This window comes from Sarcophilus harrisii, chromosome 2 (genome assembly GCF_902635505.1).
Source record: "Sarcophilus harrisii chromosome 2, mSarHar1.11, whole genome shotgun sequence".
NCBI lineage: Eukaryota > Metazoa > Chordata > Mammalia > Dasyuromorphia > Dasyuridae > Sarcophilus > Sarcophilus harrisii.
In genome coordinates this window covers 521468496-521486744 of record NC_045427.1, presented here as the reverse complement: position 1 = coordinate 521486744, position 18249 = coordinate 521468496, and the positions used below count along the sequence as shown (strand labels likewise).

The following is an 18249-nucleotide window of genomic DNA, read 5'->3' as shown; positions in this document are numbered from 1 at the left end:
TCAACTATTCTTACTTTTCTAACTTTGGCGCTTATGCGATTGATTCAAGCTGCACATTAAGAGAATCACCAGGTTAGAGCTGGTTCCACCCCGGTCCAACAACCACCAAGGGGAGCGAGTTCTGCTTTTGGGAGCATTCCAGGTTCTGGATTGCATTTCCAAGTCATGTGCTATCCTGAATGTGAGAGACTACAGAAGAGTACTTAGAGATAAAAGAAGAAAGGGAGGTCACCGAGACCGAAGAGAGGAGGAAAACAGGCTACAATCCAAGGAGAGATACAGGCCCTGGTTAAATAGTAAAGAGGAGGGAGGGAGCCTCCAAGATAAAGATAAATTTCCATTTGATATGGAAAACGGGCAGGGAATCTTAGGTGAAGGTCACCGAGAGGTCCAGAAATGGAAGGGTTAGGAAAAGGCTGGGCGGCTTCGCTTTCCGGCAGGGGATAAAAGACTGGAGAAAAGGAAGAGGCTATTTTGCTTTGCAAGAGGGCTTGGTGCAGGCTGGGAGTGGGAGAGCGGTGGGCAGCTTCTTCGGAGGAGGAGAGAGCAGTAGGTACGGCCAGTCCCGTTTCTAAAGCAAGACAAGGGAGGCTCGGCGGAGGCGCCCCGGACTCTCCCCCCGCCGGCCTTCATTTTGAGTGCCTGGCTTTGTCCCTTCCCGGGGCTTTTCTTCTCTTTCCCGGGTGGCTGCGGATCAGTCACTCGGGCGTCAAACGCTGGCTGAGCGCCCGCTCGGTACCGGGCGCTGGGCTAAGCGCCGAACCGGCGCCGCCCCACGTCGGGAAGGAAAAAGCGCCCCTGCTTCTTGGGAGCCGTTCAAAGGCTACTCTAGGTGCTGCGCGGGTCGCCCTCAACACTAACCTCAGCCCTCCCTCCAACGCCAGGCAGTTGGCTTTTATGAGTTCCTCACTTCAGGTTTCCTCGAACTCCTCGCTCCGTGTCTACTCTGTTCTCCGGGTTTTCCTGGATTCCTCGCGTAGGAAATCGGCTCTCCAATCCGGGGTCCGCGTGGCGGCGCGTTCCGGGACCAGGATTTGCCCCTTCCATCCGGGTTCCGGGTTTCCCTCCCCCTCCCACCCCCCATTCCCCGCCCCCCAGCGCTCTCCCGCTCCGTACTCAGGATCTCTTTCCTCCGGGTTTCTCCGCGCCGGCCACGAATCCGGATCCGCGGGCTCGGTGATCCAGTGTCCGGGTGTTCTGGGCGGCCCTGGTTGTCCCGGGTCCCGGATCGCGGCGGCGGCGACGACGGCGGCAGGAGGGACCCGCGGTCCCCGGGACACAGCGGCACCGGCCAGGCCGGGCGGGGCGAGCGGAACCGGGAAGAGGAGGAGAGCCGGAGCCGGGGTGGGGTGGGGGGAGGGGCTTCAGGCACGGATGGCGGCCTGGGGCCCGTAGCGGCGGCGGCGGCGGCGGCGGCGGCTCCGGCGGCTCCGGCTCCACGGCCGGGGGCCCCGGGTGGGCGGAGGTGGCGGCTCCCGGGACCGGCCGCGCGGTGAGTCCGGAGCTTTGTGTGGCGCTGGCGGGGGGAGGGGGCGGGCAGTCGGGGCGGAGGGAGCCCGGGCCCGGGTGGGTGGGGGGTGGGGAGGGGGCGGCGCTGAGGGGCCCGGGGCCTGGCGGAGGAGGAAGTGGGGGTTAGAGGCTGAGGGGGGGCGGCTCGGGCGCGGGGAGGGGTCGTTGCGTGGGGAGGGGGGGGCCTTGGGAAAGGGGGGGGGCGGTCCAGAGCGAAATTCCACGAGCGGAGGGGAATCGAGGGTTGGAGGGGGGTGGCGGGCACTCGGGGTCGGGGGGAGTTGGCGAGGAGCCCCGCTTGGATCTGGGACCCAAGGTGACGATAGGTTGCGTGGGGCTGGGAGAGTGGTTTTGGTGAACGGTCTGCCTGCTAGTGGGAAGGGGGGAGCAGGGTGGCAGGGAGTGGGCATCAGGTTGTGGGTGTGTGCCTCTTCCAGCTCCCAGGTCCCATCCACTTCTGTCCTTTTCTTCAAAATGGAGGGATTCCCCGGGCCGAGGGAGTCCTTGCCCTGGGCCTGGCCCTTAACGGCTCTCCTTGTCCCCTGCCAGGGTTTGTGACCCCGTCCTGCCTGGGAGACCCATGATACCCTTCTCTTCCTTTATGTGTAATTATGGTTGGATCATTTCTGTGCTTTGCTCAGATTCTCCTTCCTCCCTCTGGGGCTGAGGAGGAGGAGGAGGAGACACATCTGACCAATTAATGTGTGTTTGTGAAACAGGCAGCAGCAAACAGTCATTTCAGCTTCTAGGAATTAGGCTCACACAGGGCGGAGAGATCAGAGCCCTTCAGGGGGAATATCTCTGAACAAATCACAGATGATTAAATTCTCTAAGAGGCAGCTTCCTAACCGAATGAGAACTGCCAAGATGGGGGAGAACGCTTGGCTGTTCGCAGCCATGTGCCCGGAGCCGCCAGGGCTGAGCCCCCACAGGCCTGCCTTCCTTCTCGTAGGCCCTTGAGTTAATTTCACCCCTGTGCTGCTTTGTCTTGAGGGAGGGAGCGTTGGTTTGGGCAGTTGTGAGGGGTGACTGCTACGCTGCCACACACAATAGTCGTGTCATTTTATCAGGAGTGCAACCCTAGGGCTGAGAACTGCTGCTTCGGAGATAAACCGGTCCCTCTCACCCGCCTATTGTGTACACAGTGAAGGTCACAGGTTCAAGTCTTGTCTGAGAGCTTTGGATATGCTCCATCTCCCAGGCTCCTCCGTGCCATTTTCTTCCTTTTACTAGACTGGGACTCAGCCATTGGAGGAAGCCAGACAGAGAGGCTCTTCTTTTTGAGTGAGGAACAATGCAGAGCTCTTTGGCACACATTCTTCTGAAGAATAGGGGGTGCCAGTGTTGTGCTTCCTTGTCAGCTAGCGTGCCCCAAGGTGGAGGAGTAGTGTCTGGGAGGCTTGTAGAGGAAATTGGCTGCCCCAGAAGATGCACACTCTCCTTCCGATCATAGTCTAGCTCTTCTGACTTGACTGAGATGTGGCCTGTAACTTTTATATTTTTTGTTAGTGTGTTGCTGAGGACCTGTACAAGGTATAGAAACGAATGAGACTCAAGTACCTTCTTAATCATGACTTCTTAATCTGTAGTAGTAGGACAATTTTTTAAAAGCCATTGGCATTTCGTACATGGATATGTTTTGTGGGTAAGAAACTTTCCCTAAGGGAGTGGTCACTTTAATTGCTTCCACTAAATTCCTACTAGTTGCTGCTTCATTTCTTGGAGGTGACTGTGTGTTCTGCTGTCAGACAATTGAGAAACAAACTGCTTCTTGAAAACTGCCGGCTGAGAGAAAGTTTAGAGTAGGTCTCACCGATTTACAAAGACTTTTGAGTACAAATGGGCACCCACAGCTTTGAGTTTTAGATAAGCACATTTCCAGAAGGTAGGCCACTAGGTGAATTTCCTCCCATCCCTACAGCAACTCAGAAAGGCTATCTTAAGAAATGATTGGTTGTGATCTATGTTGTTTGAAGCAGTTCATGCTGATGGAAATCAGAAACCCTTAGGAGTACTGAAGTAAGAAAAGGAAGTGCTGGCTGGGCAAAATAAAGACTTTTTTTTTAATCAATGAAGATTTTGTAGAATGTGAACATGGAAAAAAAAAATGAGATTTGATTGACGTTAATGGATGGGGTGGTATTAAATATGAAAAATAACTTTGAAGGTGAGGCTGTAAATAGGTCCCATAGAGATAGAATGGTGAGGAAGAAAGAGCATTTGGAGTTACAGGACATGGGTTCAAATTATACTCCAGACACAACCTTTGTGACCTTGAGTAACTTAATCTTCCTGAACTTGGTTTCCTCACCTATATGGACAGATTTGTTTTGGAAGGTTGTACTAGATGTCCTTTGAAGTCCTTTTCTATTTCAAGTCAGCAATTTTATAATCACATGACTTGGCAAAATGACATTTACATTCTTCTCGACTCAAAACCCAACAACAAATCACTAGTTTCCTAGAAGATTCTTTTGTGATAGAAAAAGGTTTCCAGTTTGTACACTAAAGAAGATCCCTTCTTTTAAAAGAGATTGGGGAGGAAAACCAATACTTTGAGAAGTGAAGTTCTGGTCCCTAGAAATAGGAGATAACATAATAAACCATTTGTAAATGATCTTGACTAGTGGTGTCAAGCTCAAATAGAAAATAGGAGCCATTCATCTTTATGTAGTAATGACTGCTACTTGTATAATGTCTATGTTTTATTGTATTTTTATTTATTTTGTAAAATATTTCCTAATTACATTTTGATCTTTGTATGACATCTTTCATCTAGACTATATTTTGGTAATAGATGTAATATAACATCTGTCCATGATTCTTTGTCCTATATCTGTAGACCAAGAAAGTCATCAAGACTTTCCAAGTGGAGAATAGGATCATAAATATAGAACTGGGTGACATTGACAGATTATCTATTCTACCATTCTCATTTAATGAATGAGAAAGTTGAAGGCTAAAGATGTCAATTGACCAATTTGCCCAAGATCTCACAAGTAGTAAATGGCAGAACAGTTATTTGAATTGATATCGTTTGACTATTTTCCATTATCCCAATGTTGTGTATAGACTTAAAGTGACCAGTTGATATAGAACTTAATTTGGATTTTCATATTATCATCAATTGGGAACCAGAAGGGACTTTAGAGGTAGTCTAGTGTAACCCCTTCATTTTGCTGATGAATTTCACAAAGGCAGGATTTGAATTAGATATTTTACTTTTATCTCTTTATTAAGTGTTTCTGTTGATGGGACATGTGGGAAATTTGTACCTTTTTTGTAGAAAGTTTATCCATCTGAATTATATACATATATTTTGCTGGGCAAATAGGTGCATATGGAACCTGTGTGTGTGGTTCTAGTGTATTTCCAGGGTAGTGTATTTATCATTCTGGTTATAGAGTGGGTTGTCTGCAGTAGGCAGCACACATTTGCAGCATCTGGATAAAATCTGGGGGTGGAATAGAAGATTGCTTACTGATGGGTTTGCTAATTGCTGTGTCAGGCAGAGGTGCTATTTCTGATTTAGATGATTGGCTGGCACTGCTGTCTGAGTTCAGCCACACAAGCTAGAAAGTGTGGGTGATCTACAGAACTTCCTAGAGCCCTTGTCTATATGCTGTGTATTCACCTCTGCTCCCTTGCCTGACAACATTATGTTGCTTTATATTGCTGTTTTTTCTCAACTGAGAGCTAGCCATTTGTTGCCTCCTTTGTAAGCAACTGATCATGCATAAGGATACTGGCAGGCAGAGCCCACTCTAGGAACACTGCCACCTTATGTTAGGTGACATGTTGTTTGTGGCTTTCCAACCAGTTTTCTTTCACTTGGCTCTTAAAAATGAGACTGTCAGTTCTCTACAAAAATACCAAGTGAACTATGAATATACTCGATAACAGTTTCCAGGAAAAAGTTGGTTAGAATGCTAAAGGGAGAAGTTATGAGTTGCCTATTCCATGATTTGCAGGTGCTAGGCTCACTTAGAGGACCATGAAAGACTGACTGTCTTCACCAGGGAACAGGTAATTCACCAAAGCACCTGCCTCAATGGGCATGTGGAATTGGCAGCAGCTGTGCGGCCAAGGAGGGATTATTGAGCAGGTGGGTAAAAGAATCATATGCCAGAGTGGCAAGAGGATGCTTGATCTCCTGTGTTTCAGGTTTAATCCATGTGTATGAAATTGTGTTTTCTTTCCCATTTCTTTGCATTGTGCTAGTGTGTGGGAAAAAATGATGATGCAGTAAAAGAAAAAAGGAGATTCTCAGGCCAATGGGTTTCTAATAGATGGTTGAGTAACAAAGCTCAAGAGGTATCCTAGGAAGCCTCAGTTGTGTTTTTTTTGGGTATCATGAATGTGAAGGAAATGGTGGTAATTTAGGGTTTCCAGTATTTGTTTATTAAAAGGAAATGGGAAAGAGAGAAACCATTGCTTTCATCATCATGAAAATAATTGAATTTAATGTATTTAAATTTTATTCCCTGACTGGATATTAGGCAACCAAAAAGTTTTCCCCTGCTTTAGAGGGCTATTGTATTTTATTTTTTTGTAGTAGCCTTGTCCTTAAAATGCCTTATCTGAGGCATTTAAAAAATACCTTTTAAAAAAAAAAAAGTTAAATGTCATTCATTGTGAGACAGGTTACTTAACTTAAACACCTTGATTCTGAATTCTATCATCTAAAAAATGAGGGGACTGGATAGATGGCCTCTGAGGTCCCTTCGAGCTCTAAGCATATGATCTGCGTGATGGTTGCTATTCTTGAGGGTTTTTGTATTGTTTCCAGTCTTTCTGAATAACACCTTTGTAACACTTTGCCCTTTGCCCTTTGCTTAGGCCTGCTTAGTAAAGTCAAACAATCATTGGAGGGCTGAATGATTTGAAAGAGATGTCTTTATTAAATATTTACTTTTAAAAAAGAACTTTTATTTCCTAATCCTTTTTGGGAAGTTTCCCCCCTGCCTATTTGAAGAGTCACCACAAGTCACCAGATTTTTTCCTGTATCATCATTTTTCTTAAAAAATTTAATAAGATATTTTAAGCTTCCAGGTGTGCATTGTCAAGTGCCAGAGAGATCATATTGATAGCAAAGTTGCTATAACAAGTTGTGCGTCGTGTTTGTTTAGCTTTTTGTTCTAGAGAAGAAACTTTTTATAACTGTAGCTTATTTGTTGATGGAGGAGACACAGAATGGCTCAATTGGGTGGAAACATCTGGCCCTCTTTTGGGCTTCCAAAATACCTCTTCCCGACCCCTTCATACATGCTGATTATAGTCAAGAAGCTAGCCTGTTTGTCAGCCCAAATGAGAGAGAAAGGTCTTAAGGGAAAGACAGATCATCCAGCCAACTTTGTGCATTCTCTCCCCCCCCCCCCTTTTCTCTGGGGCCAGGCCCCATGGGCTGCTGTTGGGGTCATTGACAGGGCAGCCTGGGGCTTTGGTACTGTCTGCCCAGGCTCTGCTGGTCTGCTGGATTATTCTAAATGGGAGCCTGGTGGGAACCAGTGTATGGCACTCACTGCTGGGAGAGAGTAAGCTCCTTGTATTCCCTAGATAAAGCAACTCCCGTTTTGTTTTTCTTCTCATTGATAACAAGCCATTGCCTAGAGCCACCATATCCTTTTTTTATAATTCTTGGTAGTTTGCTTCCTCATGCTTTTCTCCCTTCCCCCATCTCCCATCCTGGTTCTCTGCTCTGAGGACTCTACTAGCAGCTTGGAAACACTAATTACTGTGGCTATTATAGTCACAGCCCAGATCCTCCACCTCCTTCTCTCTCACTCTTTTCTGTCCCCCTCCTTCTCTCAACAGCAGGAGTTGAACTGCAGTCTCATGAGCACAGTCAGATGTATGAATGAGCTTTCTATCTTGTCAAGGCAGACCTCCAAATCCTACAGGGCTGATTTTTCATGGCTCTTTTACCATTTGTACATAGATCAGTCGTAGAAACCAGAAATGGCAAATACCTATTAGGTCATATTTAGTCCATCACTCACTGATAAACTTGGAAGCTTTTCTCTCGTTTCTGTCTTTATTCCCATTCTTTGTTAGAACAGTCTGCTATCAGGTAGATTCTGACATTACTTTATTACCGTTGGCCTTTCTGGCCACTAACTCTGGCAGGCTTTGCTCTTGAGTTTTGCTTCTTACTTCAAATTGAATGCTCCAAACATCATCTTTCTACTTTTGTCCTTCTTGATCTTTTAAAGTTTCTTTGTGGATTCCTTTTGCAAATGATAAGAATTCATGCTTATCCTCTTGTGCTAAGTACCATGCAGCATGTGGTAGATAATATAAATTGTAAAATGTAGGAAGTTTTTAGGAACTTTCTAGAGAGAGAGAGAGAGAGAGAGAGAAAGTGTGTGTGAGTGAGTGTGTACGTGCGAGGGCGTGTTTTTTGTTGTTGTTTTTGGTATGGTTCAATTATTTTTATAAGATACCATCTGACCAAGCAGGGGAAATCTTTATTAGGAAGATCCCCTTCGGACATTTCTTCATATTAACTTGACCCTTTGGATCTAGTGGTATGGGAGAAAGAACACTAGATTAGAATTTGGAAGATCTGGGTTTCATTCACCATTCTTCTATCTATCTATATATGAATTCAAATAAGCAATTAACTTACCTGGGCTTCCATTCCCTTATCCATGGAGTGATTGGACTAGATATTTAAGATCTCTTCCAGCCTTAAGATACTATCATTTAAAGCTTGAATGAGGAATTAGGCATTTGTGGGGAGCAGATGTTTGGGATGAAAAGGTTGAAGCAAAAATAAGTAGGAATGAACTGTCTTCATAAAATACTGCTAGACCTGTTGGATGGAGCACCTTCTTTATTCTCTGCTTTTGCCACAGTGTACTACATTTTGGAATTACCTGTATATTGGTTTCTTCTTTCTAGATGAACTATAGAGGCAGTTCTTTATTGAGTGTATTCTTAGAGGTGTTTTTTCTCTGACTCTTTGGCTTAGCTTAAACCCCCAGTGACCTAAGAAAGGTAACCAGAGCTTACATTGCATCATGATGAATTAGAAGGGGCCCTGAAATTAGTGACACCTGGGGTATTCAAATCTTTGTGCTGATATTTAATAAGCTGTTGCATCATTAACTCTGAGATTCAGATTCCTCTCCTCTAAAATGGGTATAACAAAACTTAATACTACTATCTCACAAGAGACAGATTATATAGTAATTCTCCTGAGGACTGGCCTTGGAGTCATGAAGAACTGTGTTCAAGTCATGCTTAGACATGCATTTGTGGACATGTAACTGTGGGCGGCAAGTCCTTTGACTTGAGTTGCTGGCCTATGCTGGTAGAAGGAATTTCCACAACAGGAGTCCTCTGCATTGATGAAATCACAAGTCATAATGGAGGAAAAAACCAAAACCCAATGAAACAGGATTGTTGTGAAAGCAGTGATAATATTTAAAGTCCTATATAAATGAATTATTTTAACAAGGAAAGACTTCAGCTTGAAGGAAGGAAATTAGACCTGGAAGAATTTGCTCCATGGTCTGTGCAAGTTTTGTTGCTTAGCTTTGGTATTCAGACTCAAGATGGTCAAGTTACTTTCATTTGAATTCTTTGAGCTTGGAGGGGTATTTTCAGATTGTGTAGGGGTAGGATGGACATGTCTTCATTTTTGTTCAGTTAATGGAAATCTTTTGAGTTGACTCTTCTGGAGACCTTCAATATGTCCAAAATATTTTGATTGGTAAATATTTTTGTCCTTTTAATGTTAAATAACATTTAATTCAAATCCTTATAGAAAAATTCCCTATTGAATATCACATCGAAAATGGGGATTTTGTTGGGTATCTGCAAGAATTTTCAGGTTCACAGGAATTATGGGAGAGTTCCCAGCAAGGTTTCATAGCCAGGTTGGTAATTCCTCAAGTTAGGATTTTTGTTGGAGATTCGAAATTAATACTGGGATTTGGGGTTTTTGATAATAGCCATTTATTGGTTATTTAAAGAATGATTTCTCCCCCATTTAAACCAAGAGCTTATGTTTGATTTGCTTCAGTACTGTGCAAGTAATGTTCCTTATATTGAAATAATTCACTTAAAACATTAATCATCTATCACTGAAATACCATGCTTGTGTGTGTATAATTACTGATTATAATGAACCCATAGAAAAGAGGTATTGGGTTTTGTTTTGCTGCCTGTCATATTGGGCTTTGTCATTATTTCCTAGATTAATCAGTACTAGATTAGGAAAGGAAAGACCCTGAACCATGATCAAACTTATACTTAAGGAAAAGACTTTTGGTAAGCTTTTAGAAAGATTTGAATCAGGAATATGAGTAGTTTGGAAAGATTGGTGGAAAACCTGTGGTAAGTCTGAGTTGGGGAATTGGAAAGTGGGCCAGGCTGGTTGCAGCAGCCCTAGGGACATGAGACCACACCTTTAACTCTTCATTTTGATCCAGGTGGTTTGACTATATTGCATGCTGGGACCTGTAGTTTCTCAGGCAATACCTCCATGTTAAAAGGCAGGTTTGAATGTTATATTCTTTATTGTGTTTGCAAATGTATGTCCTATTAAAGATTCTTGGTAGACTATCAACATGGTTTCCTTCCATGGGTACTGAAAGTCTGACTCAAAAGGAAAGTCCACTCATAGGTATTGAAGTATATATATCTATATATCCTTGAACCTTGACTACAAACTCTAGAGAGTGGTGTGTGAAAGTTTACTGTCATTATTTGGTTTGGTTTTAGAATTGGGGTTTAGAATTTATTATACAGGTCTAAGTGATACTTGCAATAAAATTGGAAGAAAGAAAAGTTCTATCCTGAGAAGGCGAAGTAATCTCAATTTTGTTTTTCTCTAATTTTCATCAGTAGGTATTTGGTTTCCTGAGGAGGACTCATTTTTGTACTGTGTGTAATAAATTAAAAGTCAAGATAGGCTGTGGGGGCTTTGAGAAATTTTCATCTTTTGGGAATGGTCCATTTTCTAGAAATGAAACTAGTGCTGTTGGTGGCAAGGTGTAGGCTGTTTATAAACTGGGGATCGAGTAAGGACTAAACTAACTGTTGGTGTCAACATTTTGCTTGGGACCTTTAAAAAAGTTAATAATTACTTGGTGGATTGATATTTATTTGTGTTTCCTTCCTGAGATTAGAAATCCCTTGTGTCACAAGGATCGTGGCACTCAATACTGTCTCTGTTCAACCTTGTTGAGGTAAAGAGGTAGTCTCAGGTTAATACTGAAGAGTTCAGCTGCATGGGAGGAAATAGCTTTTGGTGTATGTATCCTTCTCCTGGCTCCTTCTCTGACTGGCATTCTTGGAAGTTAATCAGGGTGAAAATTGCAGTCAGTCATGTCTAGGAGGCACCAGAGGCTGACCCTGAAGCTCTGTAACCCAGCTTCCAGCTAAGCAGGACTTTTCCCCAATACTGGCTAGATGTTAGTTGCTTATTATGAGTATTGTTTGAGTTGGGTCTCTATAAATTGCCTTCTCAAAGGCCTAAAGGGAAAAAAACCTAGCTCTATGATGGACCCAGCTCTTGCTCTTCTCTCTCTTGGAGTGATTCCTTAGGGTAGAAGGGCTTTTTCATGTCCCTGTTTAAATATAAATTCAAGGGGTGTGCCTAGTTCACCAACTCAAAAAGTGAACTTTCAGGTTTGTTTCTGGTGCTTTGGCTTCCTTCCAACACATAATTGTGGTTTTAGAAGGCCTACTACCCAATTCAGCCCTGTAAAGATGAAGATGTCTGATGGAGAACTTCCCTTCATTTAACTTGCATATTACTCTTCTAAATTTCCTTCTTGTCTATTGCTCTGTCCTTCCTTTCCTCAATCTTTCAGTTCTTGATTAATCTTCTTGTTTCCTTCCCTTTTCTCTATCCCCAAGTTAGCCCAGAACAGGACTTGGTCTGGACTCTACAGCTATCCTGGAGCGAAGTTCTCTTGTTAATATGCATGAGGTGTAGCAGCCAGTATCCATCTTTTTTGTTTGGTTGGGTGAAGTCTGGGGACTCTGCCCAACTCTGCCAGCCAGCCACAGTCTCTATTTGTAGTGATTGGGGGTGGTGTTAGAACTTGTAGACTGGGTTTTATTTAACATCAACTTGACTGTTTCTAGTGAAACTACCTTAAGCAGAACACCTGCCCTCCACAGAAATGAAATCTAAGTTCTGATACTTTCTATTCTATATACCAATGCTGAGACAAACTAGTATTTTAGGTAGATGTGCTTTCTTTATAGAAAGTAATCTCCTAGTCCACTTTACGTATCTTTTACATTTTGGTATATATCATACTTGAATTCATATTATTATTAAGTAAATTCTAATATTAGATTTTTAACTTTAAAGCTAACAGCTATTACTTATTTTCAAGCATGGTCTTAAATATATACATACATATATTTGTATATCTCTTTCAGCTTTGATTCTGTGATCCAATGAAATCTGTAAGATTAGAGAAGGTACCTGAGAAGCCAATTCAAATGAAATTGTGTACTCCTACTCTTGACAGTGAATTTGTTTCATCAACCTGCTTTGTAAGGAGGAAACAGTCATTGAAGCTGCAAAGTTTGGGTTTGTTTTTGGTAGGACCTGTTCCAAGTTGGGAGAGAACTCTAATCTGCCAGTCCCTTGATCAAGCTTTGTCTTGTTGATTCTTAGGTATATTAGCGGTATTAGAGCCAGGTGAGGCTTTAAGGGGTCAACTGACCTCTTCTTTTGCTGCATGAGAATATTGTGATCTCAAGGAGTTATAGATTTTGTCCAAGGTCACATGGCTAATGCTTGTTGAGAGAGAGGCAGTGTGGTTTGGTGGGGAGAGTACTAAGTTTGGATCCCGGCTCCCAGGTAACTTTGGGCAAGTCATTTCAGATCTCTGCACCTCAGTTTCTTAAATCAAGGATATATATATATATATATATTTTTTTGTTTTTGATAATTGTATTTCTGTATAATTTGTTTCCTTCGCAATACTGCGTATTTTATTTTCTTCATTTAAAATGATCATTCTGGGAAAGTGTCCATAGCTTTCACCAGACTGCCAAAGGAGGTGGGTCCATATGACACTTAAAAAAAAAAAAAAAATTAACAATCCACATACTACATGGCTGCTATGACCCTATAAGTAGTAACACCAGAATTTGAGTTCAGATTCTTTTACTGCAAATCTGATATTCTTCTCAGTGTACTTCTTATTATGCTAACCTAAATGCCCCACATGATTGGTACTCAATTTTTAAAAATATTGAATTCTAGAATGGCTTATATTTTCATGACAAGGTGGTGTATGAGGCAGGTCTTCTTACTTAGATTTATTTCTTTTGGTTTCTGAGGGAAGGACAATTTGAGAGACCCAACTTTAACAATGTCTGAAATCATAGTGTGTAGATAGTGGCAGAATCACAAATTCAATTTAAATATTCAAACAATAAATCCAGTATGTAAGTCTGGCCCAGTTATGGGGTAGACCTTTTGTGGTGCTTCAGCAGACCCCTTTTATCAGAAATTTTCTTTGCAATCACTTCTAGCCATCTGTGTTTTTCAAGTTACACCACTCTAGGGCCTCCTTACATCTTTCCATTGCCCTGGCTCTTGCAACCAGAGAACCTGACTGCTCTTGACTTCCCTGATAAAAGGTGTACACAAATCTAAAGGGAGAGAACTCTTTCTTTAAGGTGAGAGGTGTTTGTAATAGGGCCATGGGGAAAAACAGGACTTTTTCCCATTTTAAGCATAAGGGCTGAGAGAAAGATTTGTGTATACCTTTTATGTTTTCCCACTTTTCTCTTAGGAATAGCTTTGTTTTTCTGAACAGTGCTATGTGAAGACACTAGGTGTGTGTGTGTGTGTGTGTGTGTGTGTGTGAAAGAAAGGAGATAGATCGTGGACAGTAGAAATTCCCTAGATCTGCTCCTATATCTCTGACTGAAATATATTTACAGATGTGGAAATAGAGGTTAAATGAGAGTGTTGCATAATAAGCCTGGATATAAAAGGTTGGTATTTTATCCTAAAGTCAGGAAGAACTGTTGGATATTCCCAAATGAGGGAATGATGATGACTATCACTTTGCAGCTATATAAAAACCTGCAATCTGGAGAGGGGAGGGACTTGAGACAGAGGAACCAATTAGGATTACAATAATCCATGCAAGAAGGTCAAGGTGTAGTACTTGTGAGTGGACGGAAGGAAATAGTTGTTGAAGAGGTAGAAACAATAAAATTTAGCTACTGATTGCCTGGGAGGGGAATGAGGGAGAATGAAGACTTGAAAATGATTCCAAGGATTCGGAGTATCAAGGTATCTAGGTATCTGAAAGTGTGGTGGTGATCTTTACAGAAATAGGAAAAGAGGAGGGTCTGAGGAGAAAGATTATAAACATGTTGAGTTTGAAATGACTTATCCAGTTAAGAATGTCTGATAAGTAGCTAATGATTTTGGAATTGATATTCAGTAAAAAGATCTAGAAGTCATTTACATAAAAATGTTAAATCCCTGGGGTTTGAAGAGGTCAAGAAGTAAGAGTATAGAGAGAGAGAGAGAAAAAAAAGGAAGACCCTGGATAGAGCCTTCAAGATACATTAAAGAAAAAGAATGGACGTGGTTATCTTTTGAAGGAGACTGGGCAATAGCTAGCTATACATGAACGAAACCCAAGGATGAATATCCAGGCATGGGGAAAGAAGTTGGTTCAGTTAAATGCTTCAGGAGAGTTAGGAAGGTTGGGGGACTGAGAAGAGACCATTCATTGTATTTGGCAATTAAGAGGTTATTGCTAATCTTGGAGAAAGTAGCTGCAGTTGAGTTGTGAGATCAGAAATCAAAAGTACAAGAAATTGAGAAATGAGGGAGAAGAAAGCAAAGGATGTGGAGACAAGAAGTATAGTTTGGGGAAAAAAACTTGACTGTGAAAAAGAGGTCAGAGATGAGAATGGTATCTTGAGGGGATAGTAGGTGAAGGAAAGACTTTTTGTGCTTATGTGTGACAAGAAAAATTTTACTCTAAACTTGCCTTCTGGCATTCCCAAGCAAAGGAATCCCTTCTTAAATACCATATCTAGTAAAATGTTAGTTCATGAATGTAGAGACTGTGTTTTGTCTTTGCACAGTACATCTCCCCTAGTTTACACTTAAATGCTGCTTGAATTGAATTGAATATCTTTTACCTACCACAATTTCCCTGCACTAAAAAATACAAATAAAAAACTTCCATTAATTTTTCCCCAGATTCAGGATATTGCCCCATGTCCTTTTTAGTGCTAGCCTTCTACAGAAGTTAATTCTTGCTATATGCAATTTCTAAAAATCCATTAATTTATTAGCCCTTTATTAAGATGGCTTTCTTTTCCCACCTATCTAAAGAAATTAAACTTCGGTATTACAAATTACCTTACTCACTGTACCTCTTTTCAGATTACATGTGTACAGTTATTCATACTATATAATTCTCTTAGTGACCACAGCTTTATTTATAACCTCTACCTAGATGACTTCCAAATTTGTATTTATTATCCTTGCTTTTTCTCGTGAGTTGCACACTCATGTTTCCAAATATTTGCTTTATATCTCCTGCTGGATATCCCACCACAATTTTTAGCTCAAAATGTTCAGTAGTGGACTCATTGTTTTTTCTGTTAACAGAAAAGAGTATAAGTGGATAAAGCATCAGCCCTGAGTTCAAATTTGACCCCAGACACTTGACACTTCCTGGCTGTGTGACCCTGGGCAAGTCACTTACCCCCAATTGCCTCAGCAAAAAAATAAAATAAAATTTCAAGTGGAACACTGTGGTGCCATTAATTAACAGAAAAGAGTGTAAAACAAAAAAGTTTTAGAGGGAGGAAAAAGAATGAGTCAGAAAAGAGTGTAAAACAAAAAAGTTTCAGAGGGAGGAAAAAGAATGAGTCCAGTGAGGTACACAGGTACCTCACTGGACTCATTCTTTTTCCTCCCTCTAAAACTTTTTTGTTTTACACTCTTTTCTGTTAATTAATGGCACCACAGTGTTCCACTTGAAATTTTATTTTATTTTTTTGCCGCGCCACCTAGCTGCCCTACCAATTTGAAATTTTAGAGTCACCTACCAACTGCTGCCCCAACTTGAAATTTTAGTCACCTTTTTCTTTTCTTTTATTCTCATTTTGTACTTCTGATCATTTGTGATGATTGGCTTATGTTATCTCCAAAAACCTGTCATCTTTTCGATTGCTACCATCCTAGTTTAAGCTCATTACCTCTTACATGGACTAATGCAGCAACTTTCTTTTTTTCCCCCTTCATCTACTACATTTATTTGAGATAGTGAAAAAAATCCAAAGAACAAATATATGTCCAAACAAAGGAAATATGAATGGATTATTGTACATTAATGGAATAGAATGTTATAAAATGACAGTTTTGAGTTAAGGAAATATCAAGTGAACTTTATGTGAAGTGAGATTAGAATAATATATAGTTATATTTCAACGTGTGTGTGTGTGTGTGTGTGTGTGTGTGTGTGTGTGTGTGTGTGTGTGTAATGCAGCAACTTCCTAGCTGCTTGCCCTCCAGTCTCTGCTCCAGTTCAAACTTACACACTAATACAACCTCCTGGATAGATTCCATTGCTAGAAAACTTTCAGTGGCTCACCATTAGCTAGGCCTTTCAGGTCCTCCACAATCTGATTTCAGCCTCTCTTCCCAGGTGTACTTTTTGCTCCTTCCCTTCAGAAATAACAATGAGAGCATACTTTTATAGAGTGCTTTTACAGTTTACAAAATTTTCCTCAGCCTGTGAGGTAATTAAATTGAAGTATCATTATTTTGTAGATTGGGTAACTGAGATTGAGGAAGGTCAATTGACTTGCTCCCCACTTTTGTGTTGAGCCCTTGTGTGCTCCAGACAAATGAAACAGTCAAGTTTCTTGATCTTAGTTTTTAGCACTTAAACTTTTTGTGCCTTTGCTGAAGCCATCCTTCTACTCTTGCCCATTTCTACTCTCTTGGTCTTGGAATTTTGTTTTACCTCCTCCATAAAGCTTTTCTTGATTTGAGTTCCATGGTAAATGGTGATGATGATGAGGACAGTATGCATTTGTGTAGTTCTCTCAGGTTCTTGAGATCCTTTATAGTCATGATATTTCATTATACTCATTTGATCACATTCAATGCACTGCGTTTAAGAAAACCATTTCTAGTCACTTATACTGTGGGTGGTATTAATTGCATGTGTATTTCACATTTTTCTTAGTAGACCATAAGATTCTTGTTGTCAAGAATTATGGCCTGTTAATTTTTTTCTCCAAATTGCCTAGCCCAATGCTTTCACATAAATGGTACATAATAAATATTTGTTGAGTGATGTTTTGGAATGTGACTACTGGCCATAAGTATTGCCCACTTGTCATGAAATAGCTGCTACATGGAGCTGAGTGATGGACAAATATTCCTTACTATATATAAAAGTTTATCTGTTTCCATTTATATTCCCTGTTTGAATTTTAATCACTTGGATTTAAGATCTAGCTAATGTCTTTACTCAAAAATTGTGTTTGATTTATTTTAAAAATGTTTCTATTGTTGGAATTGTTAGCAATTCTTTTTTACTCCTTGCTTTTTCTTCCTGGACAAGGAAATACCAGTGAATTCCTACTGATGGAAACATGCTTTAACAAAATGTGACAAAACTAATCACTTTGAATGAGCTTGCTTATTGAAAGTGTTAAATAAGATAGGGGAAGCTGCAAATGATTTCTCTGGGTATGTATGATATAGGACATGTATAGGATGGTGGTATGGGGGTTAAGTGTTTTGGTTTTGACAGTTACTTCTTAGGGCACATGGCTTTGGAATCACAAAGAAAGGTCTATATTTTGTCCCAAAGGTTGTTGAATTAGAAGTGTCTATGCTGCTCATGTATAACCTCTAACAAATTGTTTGCCTTCTCAGTGAGGGAGAACGTAGGGAGAGAATTTGGAACTTAAAATTTTGAAAAATTAATGTTAAAATTTTTTACATGCAATTGAAAAAAATATTAAACTATGCCAGCTCAAATAGAAAAAAGGATCTATGAATGAACTATGACTAAATAACCAGTGATTGAAAACACAATTAAGATCAGTATTCTTTTAGGAAGGGGAAACTTCAAAAATATCCGGCACAATCAGCTTTAGAAAAAGGTAGACTATGAACAAATAAGAAGAAAATCAGAAAACCACTGAAAAAACCAGCAGTGTTGTGAGAGGAAATAAGACTATTAATCTGTGAGTCAAGGATCAGATTCTGGATGCTCCAGTAGTGGTGGTGGTGGTGGTGGTGGTGGTGGTGGTGGTGGTAACCCATATCCTATCAAACCTTGCTAATTCACATATTAGCATTTTATGGAAAGGAAAAAGGCACCCTTCAGAAAACAGAATGATTTCCCAACTAGGAAAATCTATAAAACATAGTACAAACTATAGAAATGATCTGTACCAAGAAAGAATTTAAGGTTACATTTAAAGGATTTGGGCTTTCATCTTAATTCTTTGTTATAGTTTTTGAACAAGAGGCCTGGTGTAGAGACACATTACCCATCATCATAGACTTACATCTGTTGGTAACACTGGAAGATTTTCATCAACTTCCTTTGAGAATATGCTTCAACCAATTGTGACTTTGTCCAAACGTTCTGTCATCCAACCCACATTTCTATGTCTTGTCCAAAAATTATAATGAGAAACTGTCAAATATATTGCTAAATGATCATCATATGCTATACTTATAGTTTTCCCCCTTA

At 41.0% G+C, this 18249-nt stretch overlaps 1 protein-coding gene across 1 annotated transcript in view; it reads left to right on the top strand.

Annotated features, from left to right (window-relative positions):
- The first annotated feature begins 1421 nt into the window (after positions 1–1421).
- ZNF609 (zinc finger protein 609) overlaps positions 1422–18249 on the top strand; it is a 206352-nt gene continuing 189524 nt past the window's right edge. Inside the window, exon 1 of the mRNA XM_031955391.1 lies at positions 1422–1492. The gene's annotated coding sequence lies outside the window, so the exon portion shown is untranslated. The remainder of the gene's footprint in view (positions 1493–18249) is intronic.